Source organism: Amia ocellicauda, unplaced genomic scaffold (genome assembly GCF_036373705.1).
Source record: "Amia ocellicauda isolate fAmiCal2 unplaced genomic scaffold, fAmiCal2.hap1 HAP1_SCAFFOLD_33, whole genome shotgun sequence".
NCBI classification, from domain to species: domain Eukaryota; kingdom Metazoa; phylum Chordata; class Actinopteri; order Amiiformes; family Amiidae; genus Amia; species Amia ocellicauda.
The window spans coordinates 217,218-242,347 of NW_027102898.1; the positions used below are offsets into that span (position 1 = coordinate 217,218).

Genomic DNA, 25,130 nt, shown 5'->3' on the forward strand with positions numbered 1-25,130 from the left:
GAAGACCACAATAACAATCGACCTCAAGGGCTAGGGATATTCGAGGTGATGCTAAACCAGTCCTGAATGTTTAAATATAATGTTATTTTCTTGTAGTGTGCCGTTGCTGTTAATGCAACCAGTTATATTGAGCCATCAAATACAGAAGCTGACGAAAGACATCAACATGTGAATTTAGTTGTAAATTTAAAGTGTGTGTGAAAGGTATTTTGTATATGGAGATTAACCCATAGTTTCACAGATAAATTGTGGACCAGTGATATTCAGGATCTTCAAAACAAGTCCTGAATGCTCAAACTTAACACTTCTTTTTTTAGAGTGTCGTTGCTGTCAATCCAGCCAGTGATGTGGAGCCATCAGATACAGAAGCTGATGAAAAACAACATGTAAATTTCCTAAATTAATATGGTGCATCAAAATACTTATTTAGCACTTTCAACTGTTTCTTTGTGATTCCTAAAATTACTTTACAGGCTGGGGCTGGGGGAAGACACTGCGCCCGCCTGGAGAAGCCTGTACAAGCCCCCCTCAATAAGAGAGCTGGCAATCTGCAGTGGAGGGTGTTACACACCATTATTGCTGTCAATTCTTTTATTACTGTTCTTAACCCTGCTGTGTCCGACGCCTGCCCATTCTGTGCTCAGAGAGAGACCGTGTTTCACTGTTTCAGCACTTGCTCTCGGTTGTCACCCATTTTTAGTCTTTTAACTCGTCTTTTTACTGATCTTAACCTGATTTTTAACACAAAGGTTTTTATTTTAGGGGCGCGATACACCAGAAAGACCAAACATGTGGACCAGCTGGTAAACTTCTTGCTGGGCCAGGCTAAAATGGCCGTCTATAAGACTAGGAAGAACAGAGTGTGTGGGGAGGGCAGTGAGGATGCAGTGAGAGTGTTTGCCATGCTGGTCAAGTGCAGAGTCAGACTAGAGTTTAACTATTACAGGCTGATGAATGATTTGGAGAGTTTTGAACAGGTCTGGTGTATTAATGATGCCCTTTGTGAATTGTATGACGGGGAGTTGGTTTTTATTATGTAATTCATTTATAGGGTTTAGTATTTGATGGTTGTTTTGTTGTGTGTATTGGGTTGCTTTCTTTAAAAGTGTACAGATCAGTGGCGGAGTTAATGCTTGTTGGGGGGAGACAAACAAAGGGGAACACTATTTTTTATTTATTTATTTATTTTCTTTTGTATGAATTATTGCGTGTTGCAAACAGGCAATGAAGTCTGATAAAAGTCAAAAAGTCTCTCTCTCTCTCACACACACACACACAGCCAGCAAGACACACAGAGCCAGCCAGCTCAGCGATGACATCACAAACATCTCTCTCAGGTGACTCCTATGACATCACAGAGCACGTACATTCCGTTGCTTGCCGTCTGTCAACCACTCAGTCACTGCCAGCCAGACTGGCTGGCTGACTGGATGGTGGGGCTGCTTGCTGCTGCTGCGTACCTTAGCAAGCTTATTTGCTTGACCGGCCTTCCTCCTCCGCCCACATGCCCACCTATGTCCGATCTGCTGTTCACCTGGATCACAGCTCCGCCCCAACAAGGCAGAGCCTCCCAAGAATGGTACAAACTCACCCACGATCCCCTCCACGGAAAGCTATAGCAAAAGGCAAAAGCATTATACGTAATGAAGAGGAACCCGAGTCCAAGACGCATCCGACCAGCCATACATATTTGTATGTATTAAAGATCACATTTTATTACATTTAGATTTTCTGTACTTTATTACATCTTTTTGTGATTTTTAAATGTATTGTTTCTTTTCCTTATATATGTATGTATGTATGTGTGTGTGTGTCTGTGTGAAAGTGTATGTGTTTGTGTGTCTCTGTGTGAAAGTGAGTGTGTGTGTGTGTGTGTCTGTAAGTGTGTGTGTCTGTCTCTGTGTTTGTGTGTCTGTCTCTGTGTGAAAGTGAGTGTGTGTGCGTGTGTCTGTCTGTGAAAGTGTGTGTGTGTGTGTGGGTGTGACAGTGTGTATGAGTGTCTGTCTGTCATGTAACTCGCACATCTGTGAGGGCACCATTTTTGCAGAAAGAGATGTACACATTTTGGAGCAACATATGCTGCCATCCAGACATCGTCTTTTCCAGGGACGTCCCTGCATTTTTCAGCAGGATAACGCCAAACCACATTCTGCCCAGATTACAAGCGCATGGTTGCGTAGGCAGAGAGTGCGGGTGCTAGCATGGCCTGCCTGCAGTCCTGACCTGTCTCCGAATTGAGAATGTGTGGCGCACTATGAAGTGCAAATGAAGACAACGAAGGCCCTGTGCAGTTGCGCAGCTGAGGAAATGCATAATGGATGAATGGGGGGAAATCCCGCTTGCTAAACTTAACCAAGAGGTGCCTTCAGTGCCCAAGTGCTTAATAAGTGTTATTAAAAGAAAAGGTGATGTTACATAGTGGTAAACAGTCGACTGTCCCAACTTTCTTGGTTTCTTTTCACTGCTAATGAGATGCTGTAGAGTGAGTTAGTTATATTGCTTTCAGGAGCTCTAATCGTATTGATGAGTTCATGCAGCATTTGTAATTGAATTTCAAAAAGAAATCCTTGCTGTCTGGCCTGTGTGTATGAGATGTACTCTGTCAATCTTTGGCTAACAACTGAAACATTGGTAGAACAGAAATGGCAACATAAAAAAGAAAAGTACATTTTAAAAGAGCACATTAAATAGGATGAATATACAGTTTTTTACAATCACTTTGTCACTAATTTCAGAACCTTGATGTCATTTTTCAAAACTCTAGACACAAAACTCAAAACGGTCATCACTTGTAACACAGGCTGTCCAATGTTCAAAACATTGCATTGTGCATTCATATCTTTAAAGAAACCTTGCACTTGCAGACTTGTTGGTTCAAATAATTCATTTATCATGAAATACCATAGTAACATTTATTTAGATCACCCACACAGAAGATACCGATAGTTTCACTGTGTAGTTGTTCGTACAATCATTAAATATTGTAGTACAAAATATGTGATACATGTTTCATTATGGTACTACACATAAATACATCACTGTAAAAGGACTAGTAGAGAGAATACTACAGACACAGTGGAATCATTGAACAAAATCTGAAATGTATTGATGCAATACAATCAAATCACACCATAGGTTTCTTTGAATCCATGCAACAATAATTAGCTACAAAAAAGAACAAAACTACAGTAAAATGTCAACTGCAGTGTTCCTCACCTGGCTTAGTGTAAAAAGCAAAACAAAGGATTGATTACTGTACTTCTAAATTTCCATCAGCCCTGTGTTCAGGTTCAGGTTCTCACAACCATTTTTCACAAGAGGCATCTTGAAACTGAACATACCTGAACATACTCAGTCATCAGCTGCTTCACTCTGTCTGCATTTCTTTCAAAAGGCACACTATACTCTGTGCTACACATTGGTATGCAGTATACAGTCATTTGACAATTGAGAGTAGCCTAATGTTTAGTGCATGCTGAAGACTTGCCGCTTCTCAGTACGGAAATTTCTGATGATTGAGGCCACAGTTGATCCTGAGTTGATTCTGAGGTTTGATTGAATCATTGTAGCTGCCTCAGTCATGGTCATGCCATGATTTACAACATGCTCTACAACTATTTCTCGGATTTCACTGGACACTATTTGCTGTTGCTGCCGCTGTCTGGTCCGTGGCCTTGTCCTCTACCACGTTCCCCCAACACCTCTCAAATGAGGCCCATGGCTGCCTCTCTGGTGAGGCCTAAGCCCTCCTCTATGACGAGGCCCACGACCACCTCTCAGAAGGGGTGCATGTCCCCTTCCATTCCTTTGACCACCACGTCTTCCTCCTCCCACTGCTTGACCTCTATTGTGACCTGGATGACTTGCCGGCTCCATGTTATCACTGTGTTGCTGGGGTGGATAGCACTCATTTCACTCGATACTCGTACCACAATGTGAAATCAATCATCAATAACCAGTTGGCAGTATTGGAAAAGCAATTACAAGGGCCTGCATACATACAGTAATATCAAATCTGATGTGGAAGAACAATCATCTTCAACCAGGTTGGAGCGTTAGTTGCAATGCCTTTAATACACGCAGCGTGGAGAGGAACAGTGACTCAAGTAGATCCCAAAGTCGCTCTGCCTTCATTTTAACAGTCAGAGCTTTTATACACAAAAATCAAAGAGCTGGTTATAATCAGAAAGTCATTACTATGTTATCTTAAAAGTTAGCTAAGCAGAATTTATATCATTATAGGACAGAGTTCATAGATCAACACATGGATTAGGGAGCAGGCACTTCAATCATACTGTTTGACATTGTCTCCAAGATTCTCATCGTAAATAACAAGCAGAAATCAAACTACCTTCTGGCCTGACCTTCTAGCTTGACCTTATCTTTCTTAAGTATACAAGAGAGAAAAACAGGTATTAGAGAAAGAATTTCTAACTTTCCTTCCACACTGCAAACATGGTGTGGAAAAGTGCTACATGATGATGAATGATGATGAAATATTACATCCATAGATAATGTAGTCCAACTGGTTCATGCTCCTCGTTTATTGATGTCAATGGATCTCATTATCCTGAAACTTTCATGATCGAAACATGGAATATTGTTTGTCAGTTTCCATAAAATTATGCATTAAGAGTAATGCAACAGTCACTTATCATTTTGAGCAGCTGTATCAATTGATAGTTAGATCTTTGTAATGAAATGAATAGACAGTGATCTCAGATGTAATGTGTGAATTGCATTTTGAAATGGTAATACTTTGATGTTAAGTTGTGTCATTTTAGTTCAATGAACAAATGATCTGAGGTTGATGTGTATTGTATCCAAGCAATTGTAAAAAAGTGTTAGAGTTTTGAAAAATGTGCATTTTGATCATCGGGTGTGAGTTTAGTGTCTAGAGTTTTGAAAAATGACATCAAGGTTCTGAAATGAGTGCCAAAGTGATTGTAAAAAAGTGTAATATCAGGGGACAGTGGCTATTAGTGATCTGGCCTTCCGTGGCTTCTGTATTAATGTAACAGGTCACATTGTATGTGTACACTGATACTTGATAGTATAATATAGTACAAGTAAAAAACATACATAGGTATCATAGAAGTATTTTGCAGAAATGATTATGGATAGTTATCAAAATGGAGAGGAAATGCTAAATCCAGTCTCCCCAGGCTGAGCTTCTATTGCTGCACCTGCTAAGTGGCTGCTGGCCCCACTATATGGATAGAGCCACACCAAGTACAAGACTCTCCCCATTGCTATTTATATCTCCCTATCCAGTCTTCTATAGGTGTCAGGGTGGGGTGCTTATTCCCCTGCATGCTTTGAAACCTATAGCACCTGGGACGCACACTTGGGATCCGGTTCCTCTGCCCCTCACATACACATGAGGAATCCCAGGTGCTCAACACGTCATACTGTCTCTTTCATCTCATGTGTAAACTATGGACAAATACATGACTAAACGTGTTTAGTTGCTTTTCCCAGAATGCTTTGCGCCACGATATGCAAATAACGGGGACTATGATTGGCTCCCTGACATTACCCACACTGCGACTGATGCTACCCATTTCACTACCCAACAAAGACCCATAATATGCGTGTGTCTGTCTGTCTGTCTGTCAAAGTATGTGTGTGTGTGTCTGTGTGTGTCTGTGTCTGTCTGTCTGTGTGTGAAAGTGTGTGTGTGTCTGTCTGTCTGTCTGTCATGTAACTTGCACATCTGTGAGGGCACCACTAATGCAGAAAGAGATGTACACGTATTGTTTATTTTCCATATATATGTATGTATGTATGTATGCATGTCCAATTGCTTTGACAATACAAATGAATTGAATTGAGAGGGAGAGAGAGAGAGTAAGAGAGAGAGAGAGAGACAGACAGACAGACAGACAGAGAGACACACACACACACACACACACACACACACACACACACACAGAGAGCCAGCCAGCCAGCCAGCCAGCTCAGCGATGACATGACGAGCCTCTCTCAGCTTACTGCTATGACAGCACAGAGCACGTACATTCCGTTTAACAAATCGTTAAACAAAAAAGGTTATAAACACATTGACTACAATACCGGTTAGTAAGACGAAGGTGAGTCTCTCATTAGTATTGTTAGTCAGACATTCAATAACTACGCAGGTTAGTATTTATGTCAGGTAACTTCTCGTTATATATATATCAGTCTCATTTACGTTTAGGTGCCGAGAAAGATCCTATTTGTTACCACAATTTCCCTTAACTGATTATTATTCAATGATTAAGGATAGGCAGGGCCACCAATAATCTAATGTCTATTAACTTGTGTCAATTTCAGACTAAACAGTTAAACAGGAATGAGAAGATATTTCTCGGCGTTGACAGATTTTATTTCTAAAATTATCAACAAAACAGTTTAATGCAACACACATTTATATTTAAGAAAACTAAATGATATTACACATTCTAGAGTTATGAATCACAGATTAACATTTGTAATTGATTTCTCAAATGTCATGAATCACAAACTCCAAACTGTTAAACTTATGTGAACTTCGTCGCAAAGAGGCCTCTCTGGCTTCGGGCTCAGATAACAGCACACGGCACGAGGTCCGTGTGGTTTGGAACAAAGGCAGTCCGGTTCGGCTTTGTCCAAGAACTTCCACTCAGTCGATGCACCTGGAAGTTGGGGTTTCGCGAATGTAGAGTCTTTTCCAAACAGATTTTCCATTGGTTTGAAGGCTCCAAGGTTGTGCACAAAATCTTCTTTGTAAGCAGGGTTCCACCGTAGTTACTTGAAGACGAAGTCTTTGAGGAAAGCAGGGCCCTGTTTGTTCCAAGGGTCAAGTTTCTTAAGACTCAAATAGCTATTTAAGTGACTGACACTTTCGTATTCAGTCGACTTAGTCAATTGTCCAGCTGTAAAACTCCACTGATCAGGTGGGTCTGTAAAGTTATTTATTTAATAAAGTCCTTTAAAATAATTCTTCGCTCAATCTCCTTCTCCCAGTTTAACTCTTCTGTTGCCGGCAAAGACTTGGTTGGTTTCTGATTCCGGTTCTGGCAACAGAGCTACAGGTTGAGCTGTGGCAGCGAGTTTCTGGTTCAGGTGAGAGAGAGAGAGAGAGAAAGACTGTCCGCTGTTCCTTATAGTCTGTCAGATCAGTAGGTGATTGGTCCCTGAGTTCTTGAGATTGGATTTCGGTTTCAGCCCCCAGTGTCCTATTGGAGGGAGGCTTTATTTATGACTGATGTCAATCCATGCCATCTTTTGGAAATGCCGGTTGGCCTGGGTTCGTAGCTCTATGTCGGGATTTCGGCTCTCATCCACTTCAAAGAGTTTTTATCACCTACAGGCCCCTTTCTCCAGACATCTCATAGCAGAATTCCAAACTATTTGGCCTCTTCTCGGTGCCATCCTCCCCAAAACTGTCACTTTGATGCAAACCAGTTCCAAGCTGATGAGCTAAGGAAATCTGATAACTTTGGGGGGGGAGAGGTCTTCTTTAGAACAGTGCTTCAGCTCAGAGCCCAAATGCTCTTATCCAAATACACCCAACATAACGCTACATATGTATGTATGTATGTATATATGTGTAGAAGGAAAATTAGAAATTATTTTCTTACACCTGTTTTTCTCTCTTGTATACTTAAGAAAGATACGGTCAAGCTAGAAGGTCAGCCCAGAAGATAGTTTGATTTCTGTTTGTTATTTACGATGAGAACCTTGGAGACAATGTCAAACGGTATGACCTACGTGCCTGTTCCCTAAAACCATGTGTTGACCTATGAACTCTGTTCTATAATGATATATGTTCTGCTTAGTTAGCCTTTAAGATAACATAGTAATGACTTTCTAGCATGTATGGATGTATGTATGTATGTATATATATATATATATATATATATATATATATATACACTCACCTAAAGGATTATTAGGAACACCATACTAATACTGTGTTTGACCCCCTTTCGCCTTCAGAACTGCCTTAATTCTACGTGGCATTGATTCAACAAGGTGCTGAAAGCATTCTTTAGAAATGTTGGCCCATATTGATAGGATAGCATCTTGCAGTTGATGGAGAATTGTGGGATGCACATCCAGGGCACGAAGCTCCCGTTCCACCACATCCCAAAGATGCTCTATTGGGTTGAGATCTGGTGACTGTGGGGGCCAGTTTAGTACAGTGAACTCATTGTCATGTTCAAGAAACCAATTTGAAATGATTCGACCTTTGTGACATGGTGCATTATCCTGCTGGAAGTAGCCATCAGAGGATGGGTACATGGTGGTCATAAAGGGATGGACATGGTCAGAAACAATGCTCAGGTAGGCCGTGGCATTTAAACGATGCCCAATTGGCACTAAGGGGCCTAAAGTGTGCCAAGAAAACATTCCCTACACCATTACACCACCACCACCAGCCTGCACAGTGGTAACAAGGCATGATGGATCCATGTTCTCATTCTGTTTACGCCAAATTCTGACTCTACCATCTGAATGTCTCAACAGAAATCGAGACTCATCAGACCAGGCAACATTTTTCCAGTCTTCAACTGTCCAATTTTGGTGAGCTTGTGCAAATTGTAGCCTCTTTTTCCTATTTGTAGTGGAGATGAGTGGTACCCGGTGGGGTCTTCTGCTGTTGTAGCCCATCCGCCTCAAGGTTGTACGCGTTGTGGCTTCACAAATGCTTTGCTGCATACCTCGGTTGTAACGAGTGGTTATTTCAGTCAAAGTTGCTCTTCTATCAGCTTGAATCAGTCGGCCCATTCTCCTCTGAGCTCTAGCATCAACAAGGCATTTTTGCCCACAGGACTGCCGCATACTGGATGTTTTTCCCTTTTCACACCATTCTTTGTAAACCCTAGAAATGGTTGTGCGTGAAAATCCCAGTAACTGAGCAGATTGTGAAATACTCAGACCGGCCCGTCTGGCACCAACAACCATGCCACGCTCAAAATTGCTTAAATCACCTTTCTTTCCCATTCAGACATTCAGTTTGGAGTTCAGGAGATTGTCTTGACCAGGACCACACCCCTAAATGCATTGAAGCAACTGCCATGTGATTGGTTGGTTAGATAATTGCATTAATGAGAATTTGAACAGGTGTTCCTAATAATCCTTTAGGTGAGTGTATATGTATGTATGTATGTATGCATGTCCAATTGCTTTGACAATACAAATGAATTGAATTGAGAGGAAGAGAGAGAGAGAGAGAGAGAGAAAGAGAGAGAGAGAGACAGACAGACAGACAGACAGCTCAGCGATGACATCACGAGCCTCTCTCAGCTGACTGCTATGACATCACAGAGCACGTACATTCCGTTGCTTGTCGTCTGTCAACCACTCAGTCACTGCTAGCCAGACTGTCCCTAAGACAAAGTGTACAATACTTCAATTATATCTCCACCAGACAGATAAAGAGTATTAAGAGCTACGATGAAGTTACCCAGGAGACGTAAAAAGCTTGCATCACCTGGTATTTCCTGGAGGTCACCCATCCAAGTACTAACCAGGCCCTGGCCCATTTAGTTTCCAAGGTCTGACGAGATCGGGCAAGTTCAGGACGGTGTGGCCACAAGCCAAGAGGCCTGGCTGCATGATGTCTCTAAAAGGCTGGAGGGTATTGACGGAAATTCCAGCAGAAAAAAAAAAGAAAAAAAAAAAAAAAGAAAAATGGATGGAAAAATATCAGTGCAGCAAAGGGTGTTGACAGTAGCTGGGTACGTGTACAATACTTCAATTATATCTCCTCCAGACAGATAGAGAGTATTAAGAGCTACGATAAAGTTACCCAGGAGACGTAAAAGCTTGCAGCACCAGGTATTTCCTGGAGGTCACCCATCCAAGTACTGACCAGGTCCTGCCCCGTTTAGCTTCCGAGATCTGACGAGATCGGGCGCGTTCAGGACGGTGTGGCCGCAAGCCGAGACGCCAGGCTGCATGATGTGTCTTAAAGGCTGGAGGGTATTGACGGAACTTCCAGCAAAAAAAAAAAGAAAAAAGAAAAATGGAGGGAAAAATATTAGTGCAGCAATGGGTGTTGAAATTAGCCGGGTACGTGTACAATTCTTCAATTATATCTCCTCCAGACTGAAAGAGAGTATTAAGAGCTACGATGAAGTTACCCAGGAGACGTAAAAAGCTCGCAGCACCTGGTATTTCCAGGAGGTCACCCATCCAAGTACTGACCAGGCCCTGCCCTGTTTAGAATCTGAGATATGACGAGATCGGGCGCGTTCAGGACGGTGTGGCCGCAAACCAAGAGGCCTGGCTGCATGATGTCTCTTAAAGGCTGGAGGGTATTGACGGAACTTCCAGCAAAAAAAAAAGAAAAAAGAAAAATGGAGGGAAAAATATCAGTGCAGCAAAGGGTGTTGAAAGTAGCCGGGTACGTGTACAATTCTTCAATTATATCTCCTCCAGACAGAAAGAGAGTATTAAGAGCTACGATGAAGTTACCCAGTAGACGTAAAAAGCTTGCAGCAGCTGGTATTTCCAGGAGGTCACCCATTCAAGCACTAACCAGGCCCTGTCCCGTTTAGCTTCCGAGATCTGACGAGATCGGGCGCGTTCAGGACGGTGTGGCCGCAAACCGAGAAGCCTGGCTGCCTGATGTCTCTTAAAGGCTGGCGGGTATTGACGGACCTTCCAGCAAAAAAAAGAGAAAAAAGAAAAATGGAGGGAAAAATATCAGTGCAGCAAAGGGTGTTAGAAAGTTGCCGGGTACGTGTACATTTCTTCAATTGTATCTCCTCCAGACAGAAAGAGATTATTAACAGCTACGATGAAGTTACCCAAGAGACGTAATAAGCTTGCAGTACCTAGTTTTTCCAGGAGGTCACCAATCCAAATACTGACCAGGCCCTGCCACGTTTTGCTTCCAAGATATGACAAGATCGGGCTCGTTCAGGACGGTGTGGCCGCAAGCCAAAAAGCCTGGCTGCATGATGTCTCTTAAAGGCTGGCGGGTATTGACGGAACTTCAAGCAAAAAAAAGAAAAATGGAGGGAAAAATATCAGTGCAGCAAAGGCTGTCGAAAGTAGCCGGGTACGTGTACAATTCTTCAATTATATCTCCTCCAGACAGAAAGAGAGTATTAAGAGCTACGATGAAGTTACCCAGGAGACGTAAAAAGCTTGCAGCACCAGGTATTTCCACGAGTTCTCACACTCAAGTACTGACCAGGCCCTGCCCCGTTTAGCTTCCGAGATCTGATGAGATCGGGCGCATTCGGGACAATGTGTCCGCATGCCAAGAGGCCTGGTTGCATGATGTCTCTTAAAGGCTGGAGGGTATTGACGGAACTTCCAGCAAAAAAAAACGAAAAAAGAAAAATGGAGGGAAAAATATCTGTGCAGTAAAGGGTGTTGAAAGTAGCCGGGTACGTGTACAATTCTTCAATTAAATCTCCTCCAGACAGAAAGAGAGTATTAAAAGCTACAACGAAGTTCCCCAGGTGACGTAAAAAGCTTGCAGCACCTGGTACTTCCAGGAGGTCTCCCATCCAAGTACTGACCAGGTCCTGCCCCGTTTAGTTTCCGAGATCTGACGAGATCGGGCGCGTTCAGGACGGTGTGGCCACAAGCCGAGACGCCTGGCTGAATGATGTCTCTTAAAGGCTGGCGGGTATTGACGGAATTTCCAGCATAAAAAAAAAAAAAAAAAAATAGAAAAATGGAGGGAAAAATATCAGTGCAGGAAAGGGTGTTGAAAGTAGCCGGGTACGTGTACAATTCTTCAATTATATCTCCTCCAGACTGAAAGAGAGTATTAAGAGCTACGATGAAGTTACCCAGGAGACGTAAAAAGCTTGCAGCACCTGGTATTTCCAGGAGGTCAACAATCCAAGTACTGACCAGGCCCTGCCCCGTTTAGCTTCCGAGATCTGACGAGATTGGGGGCATTTAGGACGGTGTGGCCGCAAGCCAAGAGGCCTGGCTGCATGATGTCTCTTTAAGGCTGGCGGGTATTGACGGAACTTCTAGCAAAGAAAAAAAAAAAAGAAAAACGGAGGCAAAAATATCAGTGCAGCAAAGGGTGTTGAAAGTTGCCGGGTACGTGTACAATGCTTCAATTATATCTCCCCCAGACAGAAAGAGAGTATTAAGAGCTACGATAAAGTTACCCAGGAGAAGTAAAAAGCTTGCAGCACCTGGTATTTCCAGGAGGTCACCCATCCAAGTACTGACCAGGCCCTGCCCCTTTTAGCTTCCGAGATCTGACGAGATCGGACGCATTCAGGACGGTGTGGCCACAAGCCAAGACGCCTGGCTGCATGATGTCTCTTAAAGGTTGGTGGGTATTGACGGAACTTCCAGCAGAAAAAAAAAAAAGAAAAAGAAAAATGGAGGCAAAAATATCAGTGCAGCAATGGGTGTTGAAAGTTGCCGGGTACGTGTACAATACCTCAATTATATCTCCTCCAGACAGAAAGAGAGTATTAAGAGCTACGATAAAGTTACCCAGGAGAAGTAAAAAGCTTGCAGCACCTGGTATTTCCAGGAGGTCTCCCATTTAAGTACTGACCAGGTCCTGCCCCGTTTAGCTTCCGAGATCTGACGAGATCGGGCGCATTCAGGACGGTGAAGCCACAAGCCGAGAAGCCTGGCTGCATGATGTCTCTTAAAGGTTGGCGGGTATTGACGGAACTTCCAGCAGAAAAAAAAAAAAAGAAAAAGAAAAATGGATGGAAAAATATCAGTGCAGCAAAGGGTGTTGAAAGTAGCCGGGTACGTGTGCAATACTTCAATTATATCTCCTCCAGACTGAAAGAGAGTATTAAGAGCTACGATGAAGTTACCCAGGAGACGTAAAAAGCTTGCAGCACCTGGTATTTCCAGGAGGTCACCCACCCAAATACTGACCAGACCCTGTCCCGTTTAGCTTCCGAGATCTGATGAGATTGGGCGCGTTCAGGACGGTGTGGCCGCAAACCAAGAGGCCTGGCTGCATGATGTCTCTTAAAGGCTGGCGGGTATTGACGGAATTTCCAGCATAAAAAAAAAAAAAAAAAAATAGAAAAATGGAGGGAAAAATATCAGTGCAGCAAAGGGTGTTGAATGTAGCCGGGTACGTGTACAATTCTCCAATTATATATCCTCCAGACTGAAAGAGAGTATTAAGAGCTACGATGAAGTTACCCAGGAGACGTAAAAAGCTTGCAGCACCTGGTATTTCCAGGAGTTCACCCTTCCAAGTACTGACCAGGCCCTGCCCCGTTTAGAATCTGAGATATGACGAGATCAGGCGCGTTCAGGACGGTGTGGCCGCAAACCAAGAGGCCTGGCTGCATGATGTCTCTTAAAGGCTGGCGGGTATTGACGGAACTTCCATCAAAAAAAAAAAAAGAAAAACGGAGGGAAAAATATCAGTGCAGCAAAGGGTGTTGAAAGTAGCCGGGTTCGTGTACAATACTTCAATTATATCTCCTCCAGACAGAAAGAGAGTATTAAGAGCTACGATGAAGTTACCCAGGAGACGAAAAAGCTTGCAGCACCTGGTATTTCCAGGAGGTCTCCCATCCAAGTACTGACCAGGCCCTGCCCCGTTTAGTTTCCGAGATCTGACGAGATCGGGCGCGTTAAGGACGGTGTGGCAGCAAGCCAAGAGGCTTGGCTGCATGATGTCTCTTAAAGGCTGGCGGGTATTGACGGAACTTCCAGCAGAAAAAAAAAGAAAAATGAAAAATGGAGGGAAAAATATCAGTGCAGCAAAGGGTGTTGAAAGTAGCCGGGTACGTGTACAATTCTTCAATTATTTATCCTCCAGACTGAAAGAGAGTATTAAGAGCTACGATGAAGTTACCCAGGAGACGTAAAAAGCTTGCAGCACCTGGTATTTCCAGTAGTTCACCCATCCAAGTACTGACCAGGCCCTGCCCCATTTAGAAACTGAGATATGACGAGATCGGGCGCGTTCAGGACGGTGTGGCCGCAAACCAAGAGGCCTGGCTGCATGATGTCTCTTAAGGGCTGGTGGGTATTGACGGAACTTCCAGACCCAAAAAAAAAAAAAAGAAAAATAGACGGAAAAATATCAGTGCAGCAAAGGGTGTTGAAAGTAGCCGGGTACGTGTACAATACTTCAATTATATCTCCTCCAGACAGAAAGAGAGTATTAAGAGCTACGATGAAGTTACCCAGGAAACGTTAAAAGCTTGCAGCACCTGGTATTTCTAGGAGGTCTCCCATCCAAGTACTGACCAGGCCCTGCCCCGTTTAGCTACCGAGATCTGACGAGATCGGGCGCATTCAGGACAGTGTGGCCACAAGCCGAGAGGCCTGGCAGCATGATGTCTCTTAAAGGTTGGCGGGTATTGATGAAACTTCCAGCAAAAAAAAAAAAAAAAAAAAAAAAGAAAAATGGATGGAAAAATATCAGTGCAGCAAAGGGTGTTGACAGTAGCTGGGTACGTGTACAATACTTAAATTATATCTCCTCCAGACAGAAAGAGAGTATTAAGAGCTACGATAAGGTTACCCAGGAGACGTAAGAAGCTTGCAGCACCTGGTATTTCCTGGATGTCACCCATCCAAATAATGACCAGGCCCTGCCACGTTTTGCTTCTATGATCTGACAAGATCGGGCGCGTTCAGGACGGTGTGGCCGCAAGCCAAGAGGCCTGGCTGCATGATGTCTCTTAAAGGCTGGCGGGTATTGACGAACTTCCAGAAAAAATAAAAAAGTAAAAGAAAAATGGAGGGAAAAATATCAGTGCATCAAAGGGAGTTGAAAGTATTCGGGTACTTGTACAATTCTTCAAATTTATCTCCTCCAGACAGAAAGAGAGTATTAAGAGCTACGATGAAGTTACCCAGGAGACGTAAAAAGCTTGCAGCACCTGGTATTTCTAGGAGGTCACCCATCCAAGTACTGACCAGGCCCTGTCCCGTTTAGCTTTTGAGATCTGATGAGATCGGGCGCGTTCAGGACGGTGTGGCTGCAAGCCAAGAGGTCTGGCTGCATGATGTCTCTTAAAGGCTGGAGGGTATTGACGGAACTTCCAGCAAAGAACAAAAGAAAAAAGAAAAATGAAGGGAAAAATATCAGTGCAGCAAAGGGTGTTGAAAGTAGCCGGGTACGTGTACAATACTTCAATTATATCTCCTCCAGACAGAAAGAGAGTATTAAGAGCTACGATGAAGTTACCCAGGAGACGAAAAAGCTTGCAGCACCTGGTATTTCCAGTAGTTCACCCATCCAAGTACTGACCAGGCCCTGCCCCATTTAGAAACTGAGATATGACGAGATCGGGCGCGTTCAGGACGGTGTGGCCGCAAGCCAAGATGCCTGGCTGCATGATGTCTCTTAAAGTCTGACGGGTATTGACGGAACTTCCAGCAAAAAAAAAAAAGATAAAAGAAAAATGGAGGGAAAAAGATCAGTGCAGCAAAGGGTGTTGAAAGTAGCCGGGTACGTGTACAATACTTCAAATATATCTCCTCCAGACAGAAAGAGAGTACTAAGAGCTACGATGAAGTTACCCAGGAGACGAAAAAGCTTGCAGCACCTGGTATTTCCAGTAGGTCACCCGTCCAAGTAGTGACCAGGCCCTGCCCCGTTTAGCTTCCGAGATCTGACGAGATCGGGCGCGTTCAGGACGGTGTGGCCGCAAGCCGAGAGTCCTGGCTGCATGATGTCTCTTAAAGGCTGGAGGGTATTGACGGAACTTCCAGCAAAGAACAAAAGAAAAAAGAAAAATGGAGGGAAAAATATCAGAGCAAGCAAAGGGTGTTGAAAGTAGCCGGGTACGTGTACAATTCTTCAATAATATCTCCTCCAGACTGAAAGAGAGTATTAAGAGCTACGATGAAGTTACCCAGGAGACGTAAAAAGCTTGCAGCACCTGGTATTTCCAGGAGGTCTTCCATCCAAGTACTGACCAGGCCCTGCCCCGTTTAGTTTCCGAGATCTGACGAGATCGGGCGCGTTCAGGACGGTGTGGCTGCAAGCCAAGAGGTCTGGCTGCATGATGTCTCTTAAAGGCTGGAGGGTATTGACGGAACTTCCAGCAAAAAAGAATTAATAAATAATTAGAAAAATGGAGGGAAAAAGATCAGTGCAGCAAAGGGTGTTGAAAGTAGCCGGGTACGTGTACAATACTTCAAATATATCTCCTCCAGACAGAAAGAGAGTATTAAGAGCTACGATGAAGTTACCCAGGAGACGTAAAAAGCTTGCAGCACCAGGTATTTCCAGGAGGTCACCCATTAAAGTACTGACCAAGCCCTGGCCCGTTTAGCTTCCGAGATCTGACGAGATCGGGCGCGTTCAGGACGGTGTGGCCGCAAGCCGAGAGTCCTGGCTGCATGATGTCTCTTAAAGGCTGGAGGGTATAGACGGAACTTCCAGCAAAGAACAAAAGAAAAAAGAAAAATGGAGGGAAAAATATCAGTGCAGCAAAGGGTGTTGAAAGTAGCCGGGTATGTGTACAATTCTTCAATAATATCTCCTCCAGACTGAAAGAGAGTATTAAGAGCTACGATGAAGTTACCCAGGAGACGTAAAAAGCTTGCAGCACCTGGTATTTCCAGGAGGTCTTCCATCCAAGTACTGACCAGGCCCTGCCCCGTTTAGTTTCCGAGATCTGACGAGATCGGGCGCGTTCAGGACGGTGTGGCTGCAAGCCAAGAGGTCTGGCTGCATGATGTCTCTTAAAGGCTGGAGGGTATTGACGGAACTTCCAGCAAAGAACAAAAGAAAAAAGAAAAATGGAGGGAAAAATATCAGAGCAAGCAAAGGGTGTTGAAAGTAGCCGGGTACGTGTACAATTCTTCAATAATATCTCCTCCAGACTGAAAGAGAGTATTAAGAGCTACGATGAAGTTACCCAGGAGACGTAAAAAGCTTGCAGCACCTGGTATTTCCAGGAGGTCTCACATTCAAGTACTGACCAGGTCCTGCCCCGTTTAGCTTCCGAGATCTGACGAGATCGGGCGCGTTCAGGACGGTGTGGCCGCAAGCCAAGAGGCCTGGCTGCATGATGTCTCTTAAAGGCTGGCGGGTATTGACTGAACTTCCAGCAAGAAAAATAAAAAAAATAAAAATGGAGGGAAAAATATCAGTGCAGCAAAGGGTGTTGAAAGTAGCCTGGTACGTGTACAATACATCAATTATATCTCCTCCAGACACATAGAGAGTATTAAGAGCTACGATAAAGTTACCCAGGAGACGTAAAAAGCTTGCAGCACCTGGTATTTCCAGGAGGTCTCACATTCAAGTACTGACCAGGTCCTGCCCCGTTTAGCTTCCGAGATCTAACGAGATCGGGCGCGTTCAGGACGGTGTGGCCGCAAGCCAAGAGGCCTGGCTGCATGATGTCTCTTAAACGCTGGAGGGAATTGATGGAACTTCCAGCAAGAAAAAAAAAAAAAAAAAATAGAAAAATGGAGGGAAAAATATCAGTGCAGCAAAGGGTGTTGAAAGCAGCTGGGTACGTGTACAATTCTTCAATTATATCTCCTGCAGACAGAAAGAGAGTATTAAGAGCTACGATGAAGTTACCCAGGAGACGTAAAAAGCTTACAGCACCTGGTATTTCTAGGAGGTCTCCAATCCAAGTACTGACCAGGCCCTGCCCCGTTTAGCTTCCGTGATCTGACGAGATCGGGCGCATTCAGGACTGTGTGGCCACAAGCCGAGAGGCCTGGCTGCATGATGTCTCTTAAAGGCTGGCGGGTATTGACGGAACATCCAAAAAAAAAAAAAAAAAAAGAAAAAAGAAAAACGGAGGGAAAAATATCAGTGCAGTAAAGGGTGTTGAAAGTAGCCGGGTACGTGTTCATTACTTCAATCATATCTCCTTCAGAAAGAAAGAGAGTATTAAGAGCTACGATGAAGTTACCCAGGAGACATAAAAAGCTTGCAGTACCTGGTTTTTCCAGGAGGTCACCCATCCAAATACTGACCAGGCCCTGCCACGTTTTGCTTCCAAGATCTAACAAGAACGGGCGCGTTCAGGACGGTGTGGCCGCAAGCCAAGCGGCCTGGCTGCATGATGTCTCTTAAAGGCTGGAGGGTAATGACGGAACTTCCAGCAAAAAAAAAAAAAAAAAAAAGAAAAATGGAGGGAAAAATATCAGTGCAGCAAAGGCTGTTGATAGTAGCTGGGTACGTGTACAATTCCTCAATTATAACACCTCCAGACAGATAGAGAGTATTAAGAGCTACGATGAAGTTACCCAGGAGACGTAAAAAGCTTGCAGCACCTGGTATTTCCAGGAGGTCACCCATCCAAGTCGTAACCAGGCCCTGTACCCTTTAGCTTCCGAGACCTGATGAGATCGGGCGCGTTCAGGATGGTGTGGCCGCAAGCCAAAAAGTCTGCCTGCATGAAGTCTCTTAAAGGCTGGCGGGTATTGACGGAACTTCTAGCAAAAAAAAAAAAAAATTAAAAAATATAAAAATGGAGGGAAAAATATCAGTGCAGCAAAGGGTGTTGAAAGTAGCCGGGTACGTGTACAATTCTTCAATTATAACACCTCCAGACAGATAGAGAGTATTAAGAGCTACGATGAAGTTACCCAGGAGACGTAAAAAGCTTGCAGCACCTGGTATTTCCAGGAGGTCACCCATCCAAGTACTGACCACGCCCTGCCCCGTTTAGCTTCAGAGATCTGACGAGATCGGGCGCGTTCAGGACGCTGTGGCCGCAAGCCAAGAAGCCCGGCTGCATGATGTATCTTAAAGGCACGAGGGTATTGACGGAACTTCCAGCAAAAAAAAAAAGAAAAAAGAAAAATCGAGGGAAAAATATCAGTGCAGCAAAGGGTGTTGAAAGTAGCCAGGTACGTGTATTTTTCTTCAATTATATCTCCTCTAGACAGATAGAGAGTATTAAGAGCTACGATGAAGTTACCCAGTAGACGTAAAAAGCTAGCAGCACCTGGCATTTCCAGGAGGTCACTCATTCAAGCACTAACCAGGTCCTGTCCCGTTTAGCTTCCGAGATCTGACGAGATCAGGCGCGTTCAGGATGGTGTGGCCGAAAGCCAAGCGGTCTGGCTGCATGATGTCCCCAAAAGGCTGGCGGGTATTGACGGAATTTCCACCTAAAAAAAGAAAAAAAGAAAAAATATAAAAATGGAGGGAAAAATATCAGTGCAGCAAAGGGTGTTGAAAGTAGCCGGGTACGTGTACAATTCTTCAATTATATCTCCTCCAGACTGAAAGACAATATTAAGAGCTACGATGAAGTTACCCAGGAGACGTAAAAAGCTTGCAGCACCAGGTATTTCCAGGACGTCACCCATCCAAGTACTGACCAGACCTTGCCCTGTTTAGCTTCCGAGATCTGACGAGATCGGGCGCATTCAGGACGGTGTGGCCGCAAGCCAAAAAGCCTGGCTGCATGATGTCTCTTAAAGGCTGGCGGGTATTGACGGAACTTCTAGCAAAAAAAAAAAAAAAATTAAAAAAAACAGAAAAACGGAGGGAAAAATATCAGTGCAGCAAAGGGTGCTGAAAGTAGCCGGGTACGTGTACAATTCTTCAATTATATCTCCTCCAGACTGAAAGAGAGTATTAAGAGCTACGATGAAGTTACCCAGGAGACGTAAAAAGCTTGCAGCACCTGGTATTTCCAGGACGTCACCCATCCAAATACTGACCACGCCCTGCCCCGTTTAGCTTCCGAGATCTGACGAGATCGGGCACGTTCAGGACGCTGTGGCCGCAAGCCAAGAAGCCCGCCTGCATGATGTATCTTAAAGGCACGAGGGTATTGACGGAACTTCCAGCAAAAAAAAAAAGAAAAAAGAAAAATCGAGGGAAAAATATCAATGCAGCAAAGGGTGTTGAAAGTAGCCAGGTACGTGTAATTTTCTTCAATTATATCTCCTCCAGACAGAAAGAGAGTATTAAGAGCTACGATGAAGTTACCCAGTAGACGTAAAAAGCTAGCAGCACCTGGCATTTCCAGGAGGTCACTCATTCAAGCACTAACCAGGTCCTGTCCCGTTTAGCTTCCGAGATCTGACAAGATCAGGCGCGTTCAGGATGGTGTGGCCGAAAGCCAAGCGGTCTGGCTGCATGATGTCCCCTAAAGGCTGGCGGGTATTGACGGAATTTCCAGCTAAAAAAAGAAAAAAAGAAAAAATATAAAAATGGAGGGAAAAATATCAGTGCAGCAAAGGGTGTTGAAAGTAGCCGGGTACGTGTACAACAATTCAATTATATCTCCTCCAGTCAGAAAGAGAGTATTAAGAGCTACGATAAAGTTACCCAGGAGACGTAAAAAGCTTGCAGCACCAGGTATTTCCAGGAGGTCTCACATTCAAGTAATGACCAGGCCCTGCCCCGATTAGCTTCCGAGATCTGACGAGATCGGGCGCGTTCAGGACGCTGTGGCCGCAAGCCAAGAAGCCCGGCTGCATGATGTATTTTAAAGGCACGAGGGTATTGATGGAACTTCCAGCAAAAAAAAAAAGAAAAAAGAAAAATCGAGGGAAAAATATCAGTGCAGCAAAGGGTGTTGAAAGTAGCCTTGTACGTGTATTTTTCTTCAATTATATCTCCTCCAGACAGAAAGAGAGTATTAAGAGCTACGATGAAGTTACCCAGTAGACGTAAAAAGCTAGCAGCACCTGGCATTTCCAGGAGGTCACTCATTCAAGCACTAACCAGGTCCTGTCCCGTTTAGCTTCCGAGATCTGACGAGATCAGGCGCGTTCAGGATGGTGTGGCCGAAAGCCAAGCGGTCTGGCTGCATGATGTCCCCAAAAGGCTGGCGGGTATTGACGGAATTTCCATATAAAAAAAGAAAAAAAGAAAAAATAAAAAAATGGAGGGAAAAATATCAGTGCAGCAAAGGGTGTTGAAAGTAGCCGGGTACGTGTACAATTCTTCAATTATATCTCCTCCAGACTGAAAGACAATATTAAGAGCTACGATGAAGTTACCCAGGAGACGTAAAAAGCTTGCAGCACCAGGTATTTCCAGGAGGTCACCCATCCAAGTACTGACCAGACCTTGCCCCGTTTAGCTTCCGAGATCTGACGAGATCGGGCGCATTCAGGACGGTGTGGCCGCAAGCCAAAAAGCCTGGCTGCATGATGTCTCTTAAAGGCTGGCGGGTATTGACGGAACTTCTAGCAAAAAAAAAAAAAAAATTAAAAAAAACAGAAAAACGGAGGGAAAAATATCAGTGCAGCAAAGGGTGCTGAAAGTAGCCGGGTACGTGTACAATTCTTCAATTATATCTCCTCCAGATTTAAAGAGAGTATTAAGAGCTACGATGAAGTTACCCAGGAGACGTAAAAAGCTTGCAGCACCTGGTATTTCCAGGATGTCACCCATCCAAGTACTGACCAGGACCTGCCCCGTTTAGCTTCCGAGATCTGACGAGATCGGGCGCGTTCAGGACGCTGTGGCCGCAAGCCGAGAAGCCTGGCTGCATGATGTATCTTAAAGGCACGAGGGTATTGACGGAACTTCTAGCAAAAAAAAAAAAAAAATTAAAAAAAACAGAAAAACGGAGGGAAAAATATCAGTGCAGCAAAGGGTGCTGAAAGTAGCCGGGTACGTGTACAATTCTTCAATTATATCTCCTCCAGATTTAAAGAGAGTATTAAGAGCTACGATGAAGTTACCCAGGAGACGTAAAAAGCTTGCAGCACCTGGTATTTCCAGGAGGTCACCCATCCAAGTACTGACCAGGACCTGCCCCATTTAGCTTCCGAGATCTGACGAGATCGGGCGCGTTCAGGACGCTGTGGCCGCAAGCCGAGAAGCCTGGCTGCATGATGTATCTTAAAGGCACGAGGGTATTGACGGAACTTCTAGCAAAAAAAAAAAAAAAAAAGAAAAATGGAGGGAAAAATATCAGTGCAGCAAAGGCTGTTGAAAGTAGCAGGGTACGTGTACAATTTCTCAATTATAACACCTCCAGACAGATAGAGAGTATTAAGAGCTACGATGAAGTTACCCAGGAGACGTAAAAGCTTGCAGCACCAGGTATTTCCAGGAGGTCTCCCATCCAAGTACTGACCAGGCCCTGCCCCGTTTAGTTTCAGAGATCTGACGAGATCGGGCGCATTCAGTACGGTGTGGCCACAAGCCGAGAGTCCTGGCTGCATGATGTCTCTAAAAGACTGGCGGGTATTGACGGAACTTCCAGCAATAAAAAAAAAAAAAAAGAAATAGAAAAATGGAGGGAAAAATATCAGTGCAGCAAAGGGTGTTGAAAGTAGCAGGGTACGTGTACAATTCTTCAATTATATCTCCTGCAGACAGAAAGAGAGTATTAAGAGCTACGATGAAGTTACCCAGGAGACGTAAAAAGCTTGCAGCACCTGGTATTTCTAGGAGGTCTCCCATCCTAGTACTGAACAGGTCCTGCCCCGTTTATCGTCTGAGATCTGACGATATTGGGCGTCTTCAGGACGGTGTGGCCTCAAGCCAAGAGGCCAGGCTGCATGATGTCTCTTAAAGGCTGGCGGGTTATGATGGAACTTCCAGCAAAAAACAAAAGAAAAAAGAAAAATGGAGGGAAAAATATCAGTGCAGCAAAGCGTGTTGAAGGTAGCCGGGTACGTGTACAATTCTTCAATTATATCTCCTCCAGACAGATAGAGAGTATTAAGAGCTACGATAAAGTTACCCAGGAGACGTAAAAGGCTTGCAGCACCTGGTATTTCTAGGAGGTCTCCCATCCAAGTACTGACCAGGCCCTGCCTCGTTTAGCTTCCAAGATCTAACGAGATCGGGCGAGTTCAGGATGGTGTGGCCGCAAGCCGAAATGCCTGGCTGCATGATGTCTCTTAAAGGTTGGCGGGTATTGACGGAACTTCCAGCAAAAAAAATAAATAAAAAAAGAAAAAAGAAAAATGGATGGAAAAATATCAGTGCAGCAAAGGGTGTTGACAGTAGCTGGATACGTGTACAATACTTCAATTATATCTCCTCCAGACAGAGAGAGAGTACTAAGAGCTACGATAAAGTTACCCAGGATACGTAAAAGCTTGCAGCACCTGGTATTTCCAGGAGGTCTCACATTCAAGTACTGACCAGGTCCTGCCCCGTTTAGCTTCCGAGATCTGACGATATCATGCGCATTCAGGACGGTGTGGCCGAAAGCCGAGAGGCCCGGCTGCATGATGTCTCTTTAAGGCTGGCGGGTATTGACGGAACTTCCAGCAAAAAAAAAAGAAAAAAGAAAAATGGAGGGAAAAATATCAGTGCAGCAAAGGGTTTTGAAAGTAGCCGGGTACGTGTACAATTCTTCAATAATATCTCCTACAGACTGAAAGAGAGTATTAAGAGCTATGATGAAGTTACCCAGGAGACGTAAAAAGCTTGCAGCACCTGGTATTTCCAGGAGGTCTCACATCCAAGTACTGACCAGGCCCTGCCCCGTTAGCTTCCGAGATCTGATGAGATCGGGCGCGTTCAGGACGGTGTGGCCGCAAGCCAAGAGGCCTGGCTGCATGATGACTCTTAAAGGCTGGCGGGTATTGACGGAACTTCCAGCAAAAAATAAAAAATAAATAAATAGAAAAATGGAGGGAAAAATATCAGTGCAGGACAGGGTGTTGAAAGTAGCCGGGTACATGTACAATTCTTCAATTATATCTCCTCCAGACTGAATGAGAGTATTAAGAGCTACGCTGAAGTTACCCAGGAGATGTAAAAAGCTTTCAGCACCTGGTATTTCCAGGAGGTCACCCATTCAATTACTGACCAGGCCCTGCCCAGTTTTTCTTCCGAGATCTGACGAGATCTTGCGTCTTCAGGACGGTGTGGCCTCAAGCCAAGAGGCCTGGCTGCATGATGTCTCTTAAAGGCTGGAGGGTATTGATGGAACTTCCAGCAAAAAACAAAAGAAAAAAGAAAAATGGAGGGAAAAATATCAGTGCAGCAAAGCGTGTTGAAGGTAGCCGGGTACGTGTACAATTCTTCAATTATATCTCCTCCAGACAGATAGAGAGTATTAAGAGCTACGATAAAGTTACCCAGGAGACGTAAAAGCTTGCAGCACCAGGTATTTCCAGGAGGTCTCACATTCAAGTACTGACCAGGTCCTGCCCCGTTTAGCTTCCGAGATCTGACGAGATCGGGCGCGTTCAGGACGATGAGGCCGCAAGCCGAGATGTCTGGCTGCATGATGTCTCTTAAAGGCTGGCGGGTATTGATGGAATTTCCAGCAAAAAAGAAAAAAAAAAAATAGAAAAATGGAGGGAAAAATATCAGTGCAGGAAAGGGTGTTGAAAGTAGCCGGGTACGTGTACAATTCTTCAATTATATCTCCTGGAGACAGAAAGAGAGTATTAAGAGCTACGATGAAGTTACCCTGGAGACGTAAAAGCTAGCAGCACCAGGTATTTCCAGGAGGTCTCACATTCATGTACTGACCAGGTCCTGCCCCATTTAGCTTCCGAGATCTGACGAGATCGGGCGCGTTCAGGATGGTGTGGCCGCAAGCCGAGATGCCTGGCTGCATGATGTCTCTGAAAGGCTGGCGGGTATTGACGGAACTGCCAGCAAAAAAAAAAAAGAAAAATAGAGGGAAATATACCAGTGCAGCAAAGGGTGTTGAAAGTAGCCGGGTACGTGTACAATTCTTCAATTATATCTCCTGGAGACAGAAAGAGAGTATTAAGAGCTACGATGAAGTTACCCAGGAGACGTAAAAAGCTTGCAGCACCTGGTATTTCTAGGAGGTCTCCCATCCAAGTACTGACCAGGCCCTGCCCCGTTTTGCTTCCGAGATCTGACGAGATCGGGCGCATTCAGGATGGTGTGGCCGCAAGCCGAGAGGCCTGGCTGCATGATGTCTCTTAAAGGTTGGCGGGTATTGACGGAACTTCCAGCAAAAAAAAAAAAAAAAAAAAATGGAAAATGGAGGGAAAAATATCAGTGCAGCAAAGGCTGTTGAAAGTAGCCGGGTACGTGTACAATTCTTCAATTATATCTCCTGGAGACAGAAAGAGAGTATTAAGAGCTACGATGAAGTTACCCTGGAGACGTAAAAGCTAGCAGCACCAGGTATTTCCAGGAGGTCTCACATTCATGTACTGACCAGGTCCTGCCCCGTTTAGCTTCCGAGATCTGACGAGATCGGGCGCGTTCAGGATGGTGTGGCCGCAAGCCGAGATGCCTGGCTGCATGATGTCTCTTAAAGGCTGGCGGGTATTGACGGAACTGC

General features: G+C 44.4%; 11 non-coding genes and 32 pseudogenes across 11 annotated transcripts; all 43 read right to left on the reverse strand.

Annotated features, from left to right (window-relative positions):
• Positions 1–1,548: 1,548 nt before the first annotated feature.
• LOC136731578 (U5 spliceosomal RNA) lies at positions 1,549–1,663 on the reverse strand. The gene has a single exon (XR_010809572.1). It is a non-coding gene; the product is annotated as a U5 spliceosomal RNA (small nuclear RNA).
• A 7,785-nt stretch (positions 1,664–9,448) lies between these two features.
• On the reverse strand, positions 9,449–9,567 carry LOC136731237 (uncharacterized; annotated as a pseudogene).
• Positions 9,568–9,792: 225 nt separating this feature from the next.
• Positions 9,793–9,911, reverse strand: LOC136731478 (5S ribosomal RNA). The gene has a single exon (XR_010809549.1). It is a non-coding gene; the product is annotated as a 5S ribosomal RNA (ribosomal RNA).
• Positions 9,912–10,127: 216 nt separating this feature from the next.
• Positions 10,128–10,246, reverse strand: LOC136731311 (uncharacterized; annotated as a pseudogene).
• Positions 10,247–10,461: 215 nt separating this feature from the next.
• LOC136731821 (uncharacterized) lies at positions 10,462–10,580 on the reverse strand (annotated as a pseudogene).
• A 541-nt stretch (positions 10,581–11,121) lies between these two features.
• On the reverse strand, positions 11,122–11,240 carry LOC136732033 (uncharacterized; annotated as a pseudogene).
• A 215-nt stretch (positions 11,241–11,455) lies between these two features.
• Positions 11,456–11,574, reverse strand: LOC136731807 (uncharacterized; annotated as a pseudogene).
• Positions 11,575–11,795: 221 nt separating this feature from the next.
• LOC136731191 (uncharacterized) lies at positions 11,796–11,914 on the reverse strand (annotated as a pseudogene).
• Positions 11,915–12,128: 214 nt separating this feature from the next.
• Positions 12,129–12,247, reverse strand: LOC136731710 (5S ribosomal RNA). The gene has a single exon (XR_010809698.1). It is a non-coding gene; the product is annotated as a 5S ribosomal RNA (ribosomal RNA).
• Positions 12,248–12,465: 218 nt separating this feature from the next.
• On the reverse strand, positions 12,466–12,584 carry LOC136731874 (uncharacterized; annotated as a pseudogene).
• A 219-nt stretch (positions 12,585–12,803) lies between these two features.
• LOC136731604 (5S ribosomal RNA) lies at positions 12,804–12,922 on the reverse strand. The gene has a single exon (XR_010809597.1). It is a non-coding gene; the product is annotated as a 5S ribosomal RNA (ribosomal RNA).
• Positions 12,923–13,143: 221 nt separating this feature from the next.
• On the reverse strand, positions 13,144–13,262 carry LOC136731437 (uncharacterized; annotated as a pseudogene).
• Positions 13,263–13,472: 210 nt separating this feature from the next.
• LOC136731816 (uncharacterized) lies at positions 13,473–13,591 on the reverse strand (annotated as a pseudogene).
• Positions 13,592–14,141: 550 nt separating this feature from the next.
• LOC136731717 (5S ribosomal RNA) lies at positions 14,142–14,260 on the reverse strand. Its single transcript, XR_010809704.1, has one exon. It is a non-coding gene; the product is annotated as a 5S ribosomal RNA (ribosomal RNA).
• A 556-nt stretch (positions 14,261–14,816) lies between these two features.
• LOC136731660 (5S ribosomal RNA) lies at positions 14,817–14,935 on the reverse strand. Its single transcript, XR_010809650.1, has one exon. It is a non-coding gene; the product is annotated as a 5S ribosomal RNA (ribosomal RNA).
• Positions 14,936–15,485: 550 nt separating this feature from the next.
• On the reverse strand, positions 15,486–15,604 carry LOC136731765 (uncharacterized; annotated as a pseudogene).
• A 217-nt stretch (positions 15,605–15,821) lies between these two features.
• On the reverse strand, positions 15,822–15,940 carry LOC136731698 (5S ribosomal RNA). Its single transcript, XR_010809686.1, has one exon. It is a non-coding gene; the product is annotated as a 5S ribosomal RNA (ribosomal RNA).
• Positions 15,941–16,161: 221 nt separating this feature from the next.
• LOC136731639 (5S ribosomal RNA) lies at positions 16,162–16,280 on the reverse strand. Its single transcript, XR_010809630.1, has one exon. It is a non-coding gene; the product is annotated as a 5S ribosomal RNA (ribosomal RNA).
• Positions 16,281–16,496: 216 nt separating this feature from the next.
• LOC136731699 (5S ribosomal RNA) lies at positions 16,497–16,615 on the reverse strand. The gene has a single exon (XR_010809687.1). It is a non-coding gene; the product is annotated as a 5S ribosomal RNA (ribosomal RNA).
• Positions 16,616–16,832: 217 nt separating this feature from the next.
• Positions 16,833–16,951, reverse strand: LOC136731818 (uncharacterized; annotated as a pseudogene).
• Positions 16,952–17,166: 215 nt separating this feature from the next.
• Positions 17,167–17,285, reverse strand: LOC136731871 (uncharacterized; annotated as a pseudogene).
• Positions 17,286–17,506: 221 nt separating this feature from the next.
• LOC136731387 (uncharacterized) lies at positions 17,507–17,625 on the reverse strand (annotated as a pseudogene).
• Positions 17,626–17,846: 221 nt separating this feature from the next.
• LOC136731251 (uncharacterized) lies at positions 17,847–17,965 on the reverse strand (annotated as a pseudogene).
• Positions 17,966–18,183: 218 nt separating this feature from the next.
• On the reverse strand, positions 18,184–18,302 carry LOC136731165 (uncharacterized; annotated as a pseudogene).
• A 223-nt stretch (positions 18,303–18,525) lies between these two features.
• Positions 18,526–18,644, reverse strand: LOC136731999 (uncharacterized; annotated as a pseudogene).
• A 216-nt stretch (positions 18,645–18,860) lies between these two features.
• Positions 18,861–18,979, reverse strand: LOC136731329 (uncharacterized; annotated as a pseudogene).
• Positions 18,980–19,202: 223 nt separating this feature from the next.
• LOC136731888 (uncharacterized) lies at positions 19,203–19,321 on the reverse strand (annotated as a pseudogene).
• A 226-nt stretch (positions 19,322–19,547) lies between these two features.
• LOC136732035 (uncharacterized) lies at positions 19,548–19,666 on the reverse strand (annotated as a pseudogene).
• A 216-nt stretch (positions 19,667–19,882) lies between these two features.
• On the reverse strand, positions 19,883–20,001 carry LOC136731438 (uncharacterized; annotated as a pseudogene).
• A 223-nt stretch (positions 20,002–20,224) lies between these two features.
• On the reverse strand, positions 20,225–20,343 carry LOC136731222 (uncharacterized; annotated as a pseudogene).
• Positions 20,344–20,559: 216 nt separating this feature from the next.
• On the reverse strand, positions 20,560–20,678 carry LOC136731330 (uncharacterized; annotated as a pseudogene).
• A 223-nt stretch (positions 20,679–20,901) lies between these two features.
• Positions 20,902–21,020, reverse strand: LOC136731665 (5S ribosomal RNA). The gene has a single exon (XR_010809655.1). It is a non-coding gene; the product is annotated as a 5S ribosomal RNA (ribosomal RNA).
• Positions 21,021–21,246: 226 nt separating this feature from the next.
• Positions 21,247–21,365, reverse strand: LOC136732019 (uncharacterized; annotated as a pseudogene).
• A 226-nt stretch (positions 21,366–21,591) lies between these two features.
• LOC136731870 (uncharacterized) lies at positions 21,592–21,710 on the reverse strand (annotated as a pseudogene).
• Positions 21,711–21,925: 215 nt separating this feature from the next.
• LOC136732000 (uncharacterized) lies at positions 21,926–22,044 on the reverse strand (annotated as a pseudogene).
• Positions 22,045–22,601: 557 nt separating this feature from the next.
• Positions 22,602–22,720, reverse strand: LOC136731926 (uncharacterized; annotated as a pseudogene).
• Positions 22,721–22,944: 224 nt separating this feature from the next.
• On the reverse strand, positions 22,945–23,063 carry LOC136731515 (uncharacterized; annotated as a pseudogene).
• Positions 23,064–23,278: 215 nt separating this feature from the next.
• Positions 23,279–23,396, reverse strand: LOC136731880 (uncharacterized; annotated as a pseudogene).
• Positions 23,397–23,617: 221 nt separating this feature from the next.
• LOC136731534 (uncharacterized) lies at positions 23,618–23,736 on the reverse strand (annotated as a pseudogene).
• Positions 23,737–23,951: 215 nt separating this feature from the next.
• Positions 23,952–24,070, reverse strand: LOC136731115 (uncharacterized; annotated as a pseudogene).
• A 218-nt stretch (positions 24,071–24,288) lies between these two features.
• LOC136731238 (uncharacterized) lies at positions 24,289–24,407 on the reverse strand (annotated as a pseudogene).
• Positions 24,408–24,617: 210 nt separating this feature from the next.
• Positions 24,618–24,736, reverse strand: LOC136731565 (5S ribosomal RNA). Its single transcript, XR_010809559.1, has one exon. It is a non-coding gene; the product is annotated as a 5S ribosomal RNA (ribosomal RNA).
• A 219-nt stretch (positions 24,737–24,955) lies between these two features.
• LOC136731134 (uncharacterized) lies at positions 24,956–25,074 on the reverse strand (annotated as a pseudogene).
• Positions 25,075–25,130: the final 56 nt, after the last annotated feature.